Source organism: Rhinoderma darwinii, chromosome 3 (genome assembly GCF_050947455.1).
Source record: "Rhinoderma darwinii isolate aRhiDar2 chromosome 3, aRhiDar2.hap1, whole genome shotgun sequence".
In the NCBI taxonomy this organism is placed as follows: domain Eukaryota; kingdom Metazoa; phylum Chordata; class Amphibia; order Anura; family Rhinodermatidae; genus Rhinoderma; species Rhinoderma darwinii.
In genome coordinates, this window is record NC_134689.1 from 396012669 (window position 1) to 396027993 (window position 15325).

Here is a 15325-nt window from a genome sequence, read left to right on the forward strand (position 1 = left end):
ATACCCTGATGTACTCCGCATAGCTTACATATACCCTGATGTACTCCGCACAGCTTACATATACCCTGATGTACTCCGCATAGCTTACATATACCCTGATGTACTCCGCCCAGGTTACATATACGCTGATATACTCCGCACAGCTTACATATACCCTGATGTACTCCGCACAGCTTACATATACCCTGATGTACTCCGCACAGCTTACATATACCCTGATGTACTCCACACAGCTTACATATACCCTGATGTACTCCGCACAGCTTACATACACCCTGATGTACTCCGCACAGCTTACATATACCCCGATGTACTCCGCCCAGGTTACATGTACCCCGATGTACACCGCACAGATTACATATACCCTGATGTACTCCTCACTGCTTACATATATCCTGATGTACTCCTCACAGCTTACATATACCCTGATGTACTCCGCATAGCTTACATATACCCTGATGTACTCCGCACAGTTTACATATACCCTGATACACTCCGCCGAGCTAACATATACCCTGATGTACTCCGCACAGATTACATATACCCTGATGTGCTCCGCACAGCTTACATATACCCTGATGTACTCCGCACAGATTACATATACCCTGATGTACTCCGCCCAGTTTACATATACCCTGATGAACTCCGCCCAGCTTACATATACCCTGATGTACTCCTCACAGCTTACATATATCCTGATGTACTCCGCCCAGCTTACATATACCCTGATGTACTCCGCACAGTTTACATATACCCTGATGTACTCCGCACAGATTACATATATCCTGATGTACTCTGCACAGTTTACAAATACCCTGATGCACTCCGCCCAGATTACATATACCCTGATGTACTCCGCCCAGTTTACATATACCCTGATGAACTCCGCCCAGCTTACATATACCCTGATGTACTCCGCACAGATTACATATACCCTGATGTACTCTGCACAGTTTACATATACCCTGATGTACTCCGCACAGATTTCATATACCCTGATGTACTCCTCACAGCTTACATATACCCTGATGTACTCCGCACAGTTTACATATACCCTGATGCACTCCGCACAGCTTACATATGCCCTGATGTACTCCGCCCAGCTTACATATACCCTGATGTACTCCGCCCAGCTTACATATACCCTGATGTACTCTGCACAGCTTATATATACCCTGATTTACTCAGCACAGCTTACATATACCCTGATGTACTCTGCCCAGATTATATATACCCTGATGTACTCCGCACAGCTTACATATACCCTGATGTACTCCTCACAGCTCACATATACCCTGATGTACTCCTCGCAGCTTACATATACCCTGATGTACTCCGCCCAGCTTACATATACCCTGATGTACTCCGCACAGCTTACATATACCCTGATGTACTCTGCACAGCTTACATATACCATGATGTACTCCGCCCAGCTTACATATACCCTGATGTACTCTGCACAGCTTACATATACCCTGATGTACTCTGCACAGCTTACATATACCATGATGTACTCCGCCCAGCTTACATATACCCTGATGTACTCTGCACAGCTTACATATACCCTGATGTACTCAGCACAGTTTACATATACCCTGATGTACTCCGCCCAGATTATATATACCCTGATGTACTCCTCACAGCTTACATATACCGTGATGCACTCCGCACAGATTACATATACCCTGATGTACTCCTCACAGTTTATATATACCCTGATGTACTCCGCACAGTTTACATATACCCTGATGCACTCCGCCCATCTTACATATGCCCTGATGTACTCCGCCCAGCTTACATATACCCTGATGTACTCCGCACAAATTACATATACCCTGATGTACTCCACCCAGATTACAAATACCCTGATGTACTCCGCCCAGATTACATATACCCTGATGTACTCCGCCCAGTTTACATATACCCTGATGAACTCCACCCAGCTTACATATACCCTGATGTACTCCTCACAGCTTACATATATCCTGATGTACTCTGCACAGTTTACATATACCCTGATGTACTCCGCACAGATTACATATATCCTGATGTACTCTGCACAGTTTACAAATACCCTGATGCACTCCGCCCAGATTACATATACCCTGATGTACTCCGCCCAGTTTACATATACCCTGATGAACTCCGCCCAGCTTACATATACCCTGATGTACTCCGCACAGATTACATATACCCTGATGTACTCTGCACAGTTTACATATACCCTGATGTACTCCGCACAGATTTCATATACCCTGATGTACTCCTCACAGCTTACATATACCCTGATGTACTCCGCACAGTTTACATATACCCTGATGCACTCCGCACAGCTTACATATGCCCTGATGTACTCCGCCCAGCTTACATATACCCTGATGTACTCCGCCCAGCTTACATATACCCTGATGCACTCTGCACAGCTTACATATACCCTGATTTACTCAGCACAGCTTACATATACCCTGATGTACTCTGCCCAGATTATATATACCCTGATGTACTCCGCACAGCTTACATATACCCTGATGTACTCCTCACAGCTCACATATACCCTGATGTACTCCTCGCAGCTTACATATACCCTGATGTACTCCGCCCAGCTTACATATACCCTGATGTACTCCGCACAGCTTACATATACCCTGATGTACTCTGCACAGCTTACATATACCATGATGTACTCCGCCCAGCTTACATATACCCTGATGTACTCTGCACAGCTTACATATACCCTGATGTACTCAGCACAGTTTACATATACCCTGATGTACTCCGCCCAGATTATATATACCCTGATGTACTCCGCACAGCTTACATATACCCTGATGTACTCCTCACATATTACATATACCCTGATGTACTCCGCCCAGCTTACATATACCCTGATGACCTCCACACATATTACATATACCCTGATGTACTCCGCCCAGCTTACATATACTCTGATGTACTCCGCCCAGTTTACATATACCCTGATGTACTCCGCACAGCTTACATATACCCTGATGTACTCCGCACAGCTTACATATACCCTGATGTACTCCGCACAGCTTACATATACTCTGATGTACTCCTCACATATTACATATACCCTGATGTACTCCGCCCAGCTTACATATACCCTGATGACCTCCACACATATTACATATACCCTGATGTACTCCTCACAGCTTACATATACCCTGATGTGCTCCGCACAGCTTACATATACCCTGATGTACTCCGCCCAGCTTACATATACCCTCATGTACTCCGCCCAGCTTACATATACCCTGATTACCTCCACACATATTACATATACCCTGATGTACTCCACACATATTACATATACCCTGATGTACTCCGCACAGATTACATATAGCCTGATGTACTCCTCACAGTTTACATATACCCTGATGTACTCCGCACATATTACATATACCCTGATGTACTCCGCATAGCTTACATATACCCTGATGTACTCCGCACAGCTTACATATACCCTGATGTACTCCGCATAGCTTACATATACCCTGATGTACTCCGCCCAGGTTACATATACGCTGATATACTCCGCACAGCTTACATATACCCTGATGTACTCCGCACAGCTTACATATACCCTGATGTACTCCGCACAGCTTACATATACCCTGATGTACTCCACACAGCTTACATATACCCTGATGTACTCCGCACAGCTTACATACACCCTGATGTACTCCGCACAGCTTACATATACCCCGATGTACTCCGCCCAGGTTACATGTACCCCGATGTACACCGCACAGATTACATATACCCTGATGTACTCCTCACTGCTTACATATATCCTGATGTACTCCTCACAGCTTACATATACCCTGATGTACTCCGCATAGCTTACATATACCCTGATGTACTCCGCACAGTTTACATATACCCTGATACACTCCGCCGAGCTAACATATACCCTGATGTACTCCGCACAGATTACATATACCCTGATGTGCTCCGCACAGCTTACATATACCCTGATGTACTCCGCACAGATTACATATACCCTGATGTACTCCGCACAGATTACATATACCCTGATGTACTCCGCCCAGTTTACATATACCCTGATGAACTCCGCCCAGCTTACATATACCCTGATGTACTCCTCACAGCTTACATATATCCTGATGTACTCCGCCCAGCTTACATATACCCTGATGTACTCCGCACAGTTTACATATACCCTGATGTACTCCGCACAGATTACATATATCCTGATGTACTCTGCACAGTTTACAAATACCCTGATGCACTCCGCCCAGATTACATATACCCTGATGTACTCCGCCCAGTTTACATATACCCTGATGAACTCCGCCCAGCTTACATATACCCTGATGTACTCCGCACAGATTACATATACCCTGATGTACTCTGCACAGTTTACATATACCCTGATGTACTCCGCACAGATTTCATATACCCTGATGTACTCCTCACAGCTTACATATACCCTGATGTACTCCGCACAGTTTACATATACCCTGATGCACTCCGCACAGCTTACATATGCCCTGATGTACTCCGCCCAGCTTACATATACCCTGATGTACTCCGCCCAGCTTACATATACCCTGATGTACTCTGCACAGCTTATATATACCCTGATTTACTCAGCACAGCTTACATATACCCTGATGTACTCTGCCCAGATTATATATACCCTGATGTACTCCGCACAGCTTACATATACCCTGATGTACTCCTCACAGCTCACATATACCCTGATGTACTCCTCGCAGCTTACATATACCCTGATGTACTCCGCCCAGCTTACATATACCCTGATGTACTCCGCACAGCTTACATATACCCTGATGTACTCTGCACAGCTTACATATACCATGATGTACTCCGCCCAGCTTACATATACCCTGATGTACTCTGCACAGCTTACATATACCCTGATGTACTCTGCACAGCTTACATATACCATGATGTACTCCGCCCAGCTTACATATACCCTGATGTACTCTGCACAGCTTACATATACCCTGATGTACTCAGCACAGTTTACATATACCCTGATGTACTCCGCCCAGATTATATATACCCTGATGTACTCCTCACAGCTTACATATACCGTGATGCACTCCGCACAGATTACATATACCCTGATGTACTCCTCACAGTTTATATATACCCTGATGTACTCCGCACAGTTTACATATACCCTGATGCACTCCGCCCATCTTACATATGCCCTGATGTACTCCGCCCAGCTTACATATACCCTGATGTACTCCGCACAAATTACATATACCCTGATGTACTCCACCCAGATTACAAATACCCTGATGTACTCCGCCCAGATTACATATACCCTGATGTACTCCGCCCAGTTTACATATACCCTGATGAACTCCACCCAGCTTACATATACCCTGATGTACTCCTCACAGCTTACATATATCCTGATGTACTCTGCACAGTTTACATATACCCTGATGTACTCCGCACAGATTACATATATCCTGATGTACTCTGCACAGTTTACAAATACCCTGATGCACTCCGCCCAGATTACATATACCCTGATGTACTCCGCCCAGTTTACATATACCCTGATGAACTCCGCCCAGCTTACATATACCCTGATGTACTCTGCACAGCTTACATATACCATGATGTACTCCGCCCAGCTTACATATACCCTGATGTACTCTGCACAGCTTACATATACCCTGATGTACTCAGCACAGTTTACATATACCCTGATGTACTCCGCCCAGATTATATATACCCTGATGTACTCCGCACAGTTTACATATACCCTGATGTACTCCTCACAGCTTACATATACCGTGATGCACTCCGCACAGATTACATATACCCTGATGTACTCCTCACAGTTTATATATACCCTGATGTACTCCGCACAGTTTACATATACCCCGATGCACTCCGCCCATCTTACATATGCCCTGATGTACTCCGCCCAGCTTACATATACCCTGATGTACTCCGGCCAGCTTACATATACCCTGATGTACTCTGCACAGCTTACATATACCCTGATGTACTCCGCCCAGCTTATATATACCCTGATGTACTCCGCACAGCTTACATATACCCTGATGCACTCCGCCCAGCTTACATATGCCCCCACATTATAAACTGAAACACCAGTAAAACTCTAAACAAAACTACTACCAAGCAAAATGGCTTTCCTTCTGGGCCTGGCAGTGTGCCCAAACAGCAGTTTATGACCACATATGGGGTATTACCGTACTCTGGAGAACCGCTTAACAATTTATGGGGCGTATGTCTCCAGTGGTACAAGCTGGGCCCAACATATTGGGCACTGAAATAGCATATATGTGGAAAATGGCAATTTTCAATCTGCAACATCCACTGTGCACTAATTTCTGCAAAATCTTTGGGGGTCAAAATGCTCACTACACTTCTAGATGAATTCCTTGAGGGGTGTAGTTTCCTAAATGGGGTCACTTGTCGGGAGTTTTCACTGTACTGGTACCTCAGCGCAATGCAACATGGCGTCAAAAACACATTTTGTAAAATCTCCACTCCAAAAACGAAATTGCACTTTTTCCGTTTACACCCTTGCCGTATGTCCAAATAGCCGTTTACAACCACATATGGGGTATTTCCCTACTCAGGAGAAATTTTGTCACACATTTTGGGATGTCTTTTCTCCTGTATTCCTTGTGGAAATGAAAAATTATGAGCTAAATCTACAGGTTATTGGAAAAAATATTTTTTTCCATTTTAACGGACCAATTCTAATAAAATCTATAAAACACCTGAGGGCTCCAAATGCTCACTACACCTCTAATTTAATTCTTTCAGGGGTATAGTCTCCAAATTGGGATCACACCTGGGGAATTTCTACTGTACTGGTACTTCAGGGGCTCTGCAAATGCGACATGGCCCACAGAAACCAATTCAGCAAAATCTGAGCTGCAAAATCCAAATGGTGCTCAGTCCCTTCAGAGCCTTGCTGTGGATCCAAACAGCAGTTTATTACCACATAATGGGGTATTACCGTAATCAGGAGAAATTGCTTTACAAATGTTGAGGTGCTTTTTCTCCTTTATTCCCTATAAAAATTAGAAAATTCTGGGTTTTTTTCCCAAAAAAAGTCTCTTTTCATCTTCACAGACTAATTCCAATAAATTCAGCAAAAAACCTGTGGGGTCAAAATGCTAACTATACCACTAGAAAAATTCCTTGAGGGGTATAGTTTCCAAAATGGGGTCACTTTTTGGGGGATTCCACTGTTTAGGTCCCTCCAGGGCGTTGCAAACGTGACACGGCACCGAAAACCATTCCAGTAAAATCAGAGCTCCAAAATCCAAATGGCGCTCCTTCCCTTCTGAGCCCTGCTGTGGGTCCAAACAGCAGTTTATTACCACATATGGGGTATTTCCGTAATCGGGAGAAATTGCTTTACAAATGTTGGGGTGCTTTCTCTCCTTTATTTCTTGCAAAAATTAGAAATTTTTACGTTTTTCCAGAAAAAAAGTAGATTTTCATTTTCACAGACTAACTCCAATAAATATAGCAAAATATCTGTGGGGTCAAAATTCTAACTATACCCCTAGATAAATTCCCTGAGGGGTGTAGTTTAAAAAATGGGGGTCACTTTTGGGGGTTTCCACTGTTTTGACACCACAAGACCTCTTCAAACCTGACATGGTGCCTAAAATATATTCTGAAAAAAGGAGGCCCAAAAATCCAAGAGGTGCTCCTTTGCTTCTGAGGCCTGTGTTTCAGTCCATTAGCACACTAGGGCCACATGTGGGATATTTCTAAAAACTGCAGAATCTGGGCAATAAATATTGAGTTGCATTTCTCAGGTAAAACCTTCTGTGGTACAGATTTTTTTTTTATTACATATGAATTTTGTAAAAAAAAATGAAATTTGAACATTTCAGCTCTACTTTCCTTCAATTCCTGTAAAACGCCTAAAGGGTTGAAACACTTTCTGAATGCTGTTTTGGATACTTTGAGGGGTGCAGTTTTCAAAATGGGGTGTTTTATGGGGGTTTCTAATATATAGGGCACTCAAAACCACTTCAGAACTGAACTTGTCCCTGAAAAAATAGCTTTTTGAAATTTTCTTAAAAATATGAGAAATTGCTGCTAAAGTTCTAAGCCTTGTGAGGTCATAGAAAAATAAAAGGATGTTCAAAAAACGATGCAAACATAAAGTAGACATATGGGAGATGTTAATTGGTAACTATTTTGTGTGGTATTACTATCTGTTTTACAAGCAGATACATTTAAAATTGGAAAAATCATAATTTCTTCACATTTTCGTGTTTTTCACAAATAAGCAATGAATTTATCGACCAAATTTTTTCACTAACATAAAGTACAATGTGTCACGAGAAAACAATCTCAGAATCAATTGGATATGTAAAAGCATTCCAGAGTTATTACCACATAAAGTGACACATGTCAGATTTGAAAAAATGGTTCTGGTCCTCAAGGCCAAAATGAGCTGGGAACTCAAGGGGTTAAACCGGAAAATAATTAAAAACATTGTAAACAAAAATACATACAGCAATCCATAATAAGATAAGGTGTATGAATGCCCAAAATAATTTCCCTTAAATAATTGCTATCATTTTCCTTAAATAATTGTTATAATCCATTCATAGTTTACATAAAATGATCTTTGTTTTACCCAAGTTATGCTCTTACGTCAACACTAAAATTTCTTAGCCAAAAGGTGTTTCCAAATAGTCCGTAGCGCTTTCCTGGAAAAATGGTGAACCGTGACATGTACTCTAAAAACACTAAAAAACAATGTTGTGGCCATTAAATATACCCCAAAGGATTTAGTGGGTTTAATATTAAGCTCATACAAGCAAATTTTCAAAAAAGCATCTTCCATGGGGATGACCCTAATTTCTTGGGCCACATCATAGATTTTTTTTGCCATACTAGCTGAAAAGACACATCCAGAAGCAGAACAATAAAGTGGTTAGAAAGGTCCAGTGTTGGCAACTATGGCTCCTGTGAAATATTTTTAACAAACGGATAAGTCTGAACGAAGACCCGTGTGAGCCAAATAGTCTACATTAAGGAACATGTTGTTGGCTATCTGTATTACATATCTGTCAATGGAACAAAATTTTGTCACCCCATTCCAATCCCATTAAGGTTTTCAGGGTTAAGTTGTATAATGTCACCAAAGGCAACACTCTCTTCCTCCAACAAACACTGAGTTCAGTCAGGAGCAAAATGAGGAAGACCGACCGGAAAAATCCTGACCACATCAACATCATAAATACTTTCATTACCCCATTTTTCCCGGATTGTGTGTCTAGACTCGGCACACTTTAAACACCATTATAAAAAGGAAATGGTTCTGGTTCCTGCACTTATCTAGCTGGTTAATGAGGAACTTGTATGGGAATGGGTATGGAGGAGCCAGGGTGAGCTTGAAAGCCGGCCAAGTCAAATTATTTACAGGTCTTTTTCTTTTTTGTAATTTGACGTAATCTTAAATCCCTTTGTTGATAAATTTTACTCTTCTTTGTTTCAATAATTTATATTATGTAAAATTACACTAAGTACCCAGACAAAAATCAGCAGAAGTAAGGTGGACAATTTCCCCAAGCAGAATCGGCCATTCATGTTGCCCTTGGGACGTCAGGATCCCAAAGTTCCTGCAGAGAGAACAAAGTCTTTAAGAAAGAATTGATAAGAAATGATTTAGCCGGTAATATAAATGACCCAATTTTATATAATATTGTAGTATGAGGGTGGCGTCACAATTGATCTTTTTTAAAAATTTGCATCTAGACATAATCTACATATAATTCTGGGAATATCTGCAAATACTTCAAAATGGCTGACAGAACGGGACTGTAAATGCTGAAGAGCGTAGCTTGTAGAAACATCTGTCCTTAGTTGAAACGGTCATCAACGAAAGCATATGAAATGTTGTTCAGGAGCTTCATGGCTTGGGTTCCCTTGGCCGAAAAGAATGTGCCTTGAACCACCATACATAATTCTAAGTCTTGGCTGGAGCACTGGGAAGCACGTCCCCATTGGACTAGTGGTCCTCTGGAATTACAAACCACGTTTGACCACCAGGTGGACAAATCAAGGTTTGATAGATGAGCACTTTACTAATGTGCAATACCAAACAAGTGTAGTGGGGGAGGAACCACTGACCATATGCTTCCACTTTTTGGCAGTAGTTTTGAGATGGCTGTTCCTTGTTATAGCATGACTAAGGTCCATAAAAAAATGACTCACCATGTCAGGAAGCACTTTATAGCCTTCAGAAAGCCCTGATGTCACTAAATATCTTTTGTTAGAATTTTAACACTGACTACTAGCTAAGCTTTACTGCCCAGTAGCTGTGCTCAGCCTCACTAATGCTCTTGTCTTGCGCTCAAGTAGACATAAATCCTCAAAGCCACATTCCAACGTAACAGCATGCAGACAGGTCCAAGAGTTTAGAATGTTGGTCAGAACCAATATCAGAATTGGATCTATTGGTGGGTTTGAACTATCTCCTGAGATTTCCGCACACAACAATCGTTGGGGTTTCCAAAGATTGGTACCCAAAACAGTCATCGGTTCTGTGGTTGACAATGCCTTGTTAATCAGATGAGAATAGTCAAACTGGTCCAAGCTGTCACAGAAGTGACAGAAATCCAAACAACAGAGGTCTGTAGAAGAGCCTCGCTAAATGGAGGGCATTTTGAACCTTGAAATAGATGGTTTACAGCAGCAGAAGACCACACATGGTCCCCCATCTGTCAGCTAAGAACAAGGTTTCAAGACTTCCATGAGCAAAGGCTGACCAAAACCGTACAGTTGGGCTGGAACCATTGCATGGTCTGATGAATCTTGATTTCTGCTACTCTGTGTAGGTAGTAGGGTCCGAATTTTGTGTAAACCTCGTGGATATATAGATCCTTTCTGCCTTGTATTCAGCCTGGTGGCGATGATTTATTGGTATGGATATTTTTTACATTAGTCTCCCGAATACCAATTGAGCATCATTGCAATGTGACCGCTCAGTATTGTTGATTGTAACGTCCGCGGCCGCAGACCACAGACTTCTCTCATCCTGCCGATGGCTTACTTCCCGGTGATACCAGCATATGTGGTCGTCCTGGCCTGCAGTGACCACTAGGGTGTGCGCGTGAGCTCAGTCCCGGCCTTAAAGGGCCAGCGCGCACACATGTTTAGAATTGTCTAATCGTCCTGGACTATACGAAGGGCCCTGCCCCTTCACTCATTGCTTGAGCATTGTTGTGTTTTCCCGTGTCAGTCTAGCACATGGTCCCTTAGTGTTTTCCTGTTCCCAGTGTTCCCGTTCCTGCTACCTGTATCCTGTATCCTGTGCTACCTTGTTCCTGTGCCTTAAAGGAGTTGGAGAATTGTTGTGTTACACCACGCCTGGTGTCTGCTGAGCCTAGCCATCGCTACAGTCTGGGCTATAACAGGTACCCTTGCTCGGACTATAGACTTTACTTGGTATACTGTTTGGCCAGAAGGTTATGGTAGGAGAGGTTTATGACTGATCACTCTTGATATTGAAAATATATAACCCCAGCACTCACAGAGGTACGCAAAAGATCCAGATGCAAACAAATTTAAGTTTTATTGCAACAAAAGATGGTAAAGTTGAGGTGGAAAGCGACTTGGTAAAGACGTTTCGGCCGAACCTCGGCCTTTGTCACGGTCGCTAAAATGATAAAGAATAAAATGCTTTTACAAAGTTGGCAATAAAATTTACAAAAATACAGTATGAACAAATGAAAATAATAATATGAAAATAACATATATAGATGAGTTATCTCTGTTTACATGAAATTATATAGCGCTGTCACCTCAGATATACACAGAGAACAATTATTATACATTATAAGGAAAAATAAAAATATTTTAATACTGAACTGTATAAAGAAAATTGCGTGATCAATTAGTGGAACACGTAACACAAGAATTAAGGAAATCATAATCATCTATGAAAGAATAAGTCATAATGATCTATAAAAAACAAGACTAGGGGCTGAATAGTCAGAACAAAATTAAGTTAAATATGCTCAAGGAGGATCTAGCAGTATATAACTGTATGTGGCATAAACAATCTGGAAACCTCTGATGGTAATGCAATACCTAGGTTACATATATTGATTTAGTTTTGTTATTGTGGTGGGGAGAGGAAAGAGTCCTCACTGTAGACCATACCATAAAGTACCGGTAGAAAATAAAGGACAGTGTGAAAAGGAACAAACACTAGAGGATAAACTAAAGGGAGAAAGTAAGAGGAAAGACATGTGCTGCTGTACCTGTAAGACGATATCACTGGTATGGGTTGTCCACCGGATATTCCCTGTGTGTCTGTGCTATGTGAGTTGCGTCTGTGTTTATACCAGACCAACCGGAACTGACGTCAGTGGTACAGCCAGAGCCGTCTAACAGCTGATATGTGAGTGCAGTGAATATTCATGAGGTAATTATAGCAAGGGACCGTGAAAAAGAAACCTTCTGGGAGTATTGACAGAGCCATCTAGCTGCTGATATGTGAGTGCAGTGAATATTCACAGATCAATGGCACTGCTATGGGTTCTAACATGGCTCCTCCATATGCCAATGCCTACATGGCAGAATTCGAATCTACCCACATTTACACCAATCCTAGATTCAGGGATAATGCAATCTGCTGGCATCGATATATAGATGACATATTTTGCATATGGAAAGGTACTGAACAATCTGCCATAGATTTTGTCCAGGAAATTAACACCATACGTGAGGGTCTACAATTTACATTAAATCTGAGTTCACAGGAGATAAGCTTCCTGGACACGTTGGTTAAGAAAAATAACACTGGCCATCTAGTTGTCGATCTATATACCAAACCCACAGACAGAAATGGCCTGCTCCATTTCCAGAGTAACCATCCGTATAAAACTAAAACCTCACTTCCTAAATCTCAATATAAACGCATCTCTAGGATTGTAACAGATGAGACAACACGACACACTAGATTACAAGAAATGACTGACAAATTCAAAGACAGAGGTTATCCTTCACGGATACTTCAACAAGAACTGCATAATACGATTCAAGAAGATCACACACCTTGTACCACCCGCAACGACACTAAACTAAATAGAATTCCGTTTGTACACACATATCACCCTTTGGTTCCAAAATTCCAACAAATTATTAGAAAACATTGGCACCACCTCAGTACAGCCTACCCGACCATTCAAGAATTTAAGTCGCCTGCGATGATGTGCCTCAAACGCCCACCCAATTTCAGGGATAGATTGGTTAGAGCAGACATTGGCAGCAACACTAAATTGCCCAGACAAACTTTCTTACGACCCAGACATAATGGAACTTTCCCATGCCTCCATTGCTCATGCTGCTCCAACGTTATCAAGGGTGATCGGTTCCAGCATCCCCACACTAATAAATCTTTTCCCATAAAAGGCTTCTATACATGTGATACCAATTTTGTGGTATACCTGGTAAAGTGCCCGTGTGGGCTAATATATGTGGGCGAAACCACACAACACATTAGGGATCGCATAACAAGCCACAAATCTACTATCCGCTGTAACAAAAACTGGTTACCATTACCAGACCACTTCAGTAAGGCTAATCATCAACTTTCCCAATTTCAGTTCCAGATAATTGAACACGTTCCTCAACCACGTAGAGGTGGTAACCACATACATTTACTTAAGGAACGGGAATCCTACTGGATACATACATTACAAACCTTAAGTCCCAGGGGTCTCAATAGGGAATTTGACCTAATGAATTGATACGAAACCCTATTATCTTCTGTGCAGTTCATGTATTAATGCCAGTTCCTATATCTTGTTTGACTTGCATATTCTAACTTGTTATCTTTTCTGTTTCTAGACACGCTAGAGAAAAAACACATCCACATGGACCAGGTAAAAGTACCATAAAACCGGCTGTCAAATCTCATCTTTATTCCTTCATTTTTATACATATATATTTTTTCTGATTTTTATTTTTTATTTTTTAATTTTTATTTTTTATTTTTTCAAAATTTTTTCTAATTTTCCCTTCTCTCCATGTTGCCATGACTACTATCACCTTCTATACCGTTCCTACATCTATCCTTACATTGACATCCCATACACATGGGCTGAGATCATCTATACCTTCAGACATACGGTCCCTTTCCTTCTCTGGTTCGTTGTCATGGCAACTAGATAGCGTCCAATCAGTTTCTGCCAACATACTTCTCTATATAGTTGCATTCCTTCATTACATGCCACTCACATATATATATATACATATATATATATATATATATATATATATATATATATATATATATATATACACACACACACTAACACACATTCTTACTATAATAACCTCAGGAATATTCATTGCACTCACATCAGCTGCTAGGTCCCTTTGCTCTCTTTCTCCAGGTCCCTTACTATAATTACCTCATGAATATTCACTGCACTCACATATCAGCAGCTAGATGGCTCTGTCAATACTCCCAGAAGGTTTCTTTTTCACGGTCCCTTGCTATAATTACCTCATGAATATTCACTGCACTCACATATCAGCTGTTAGACGGCTCTGGCTGTACCACTGACGTCAGTTCCGGTTGGTCTGGTATAAACACAGACGCAACTCACATAGCACAGACAACCAGGGAATATCCGGTGGACAACCCATACCAGTGATATCGTCTTACAGGTACAGCAGCACATGTCTTTCCTCTTACTTTCTCCCTTTAGTTTATCCTCTAGTGTTTGTTCCTTTCCACACTATCCTTTATTTTCTACCGGTACTTTATGGTATGGTCTACAGTGAGGACTCTTTCCTCTCCCCACCACAATAACAAAACTAAATCAATATATGTAACCTAGGTATTGCATCACCATCAGAGGTTTCCAGATTGTTTATGCCCCATACAGTTATATACTGCTAGATCCTCCTTGAGCATATTTAACTTAATTTTGTTCTGACTATTCAGCCCCTAGTCTTGTTTTTATAGATCATTATGACTTATTCTTTCATAGATGATTATGATTTCCTTAATTCTTGTGTTACGTGTTCCACTAATTGATCACGCAATTTTCTTTATACAGTTCAGTATTAAAATATTTTTTTTTTCCTTATAATGTATAATAATTGTTCTCTGTGTATATCTGAGGTGACAGCGCTATATAATTTCATGTAAACAGAGATAACTCATCTATATATGTTATTTTCATATTATTATTTTCATTTGTTCATACTGTATTTTTGTAAATTTTATTGCCAACTTTGTAAAAGCATTTTATTCTTTATCATT

The 15325-nt window shown here is 41.2% G+C and overlaps 1 pseudogene; it reads right to left on the reverse strand.

Annotated features, from left to right (window-relative positions):
• Window positions 1-8708: 8708 nt before the first annotated feature.
• On the reverse strand, window positions 8709-9630 carry LOC142750552 (beta-1,3-galactosyltransferase 2-like; annotated as a pseudogene).
• Between the last annotated feature and the right edge of the window lie 5695 nt (window positions 9631-15325).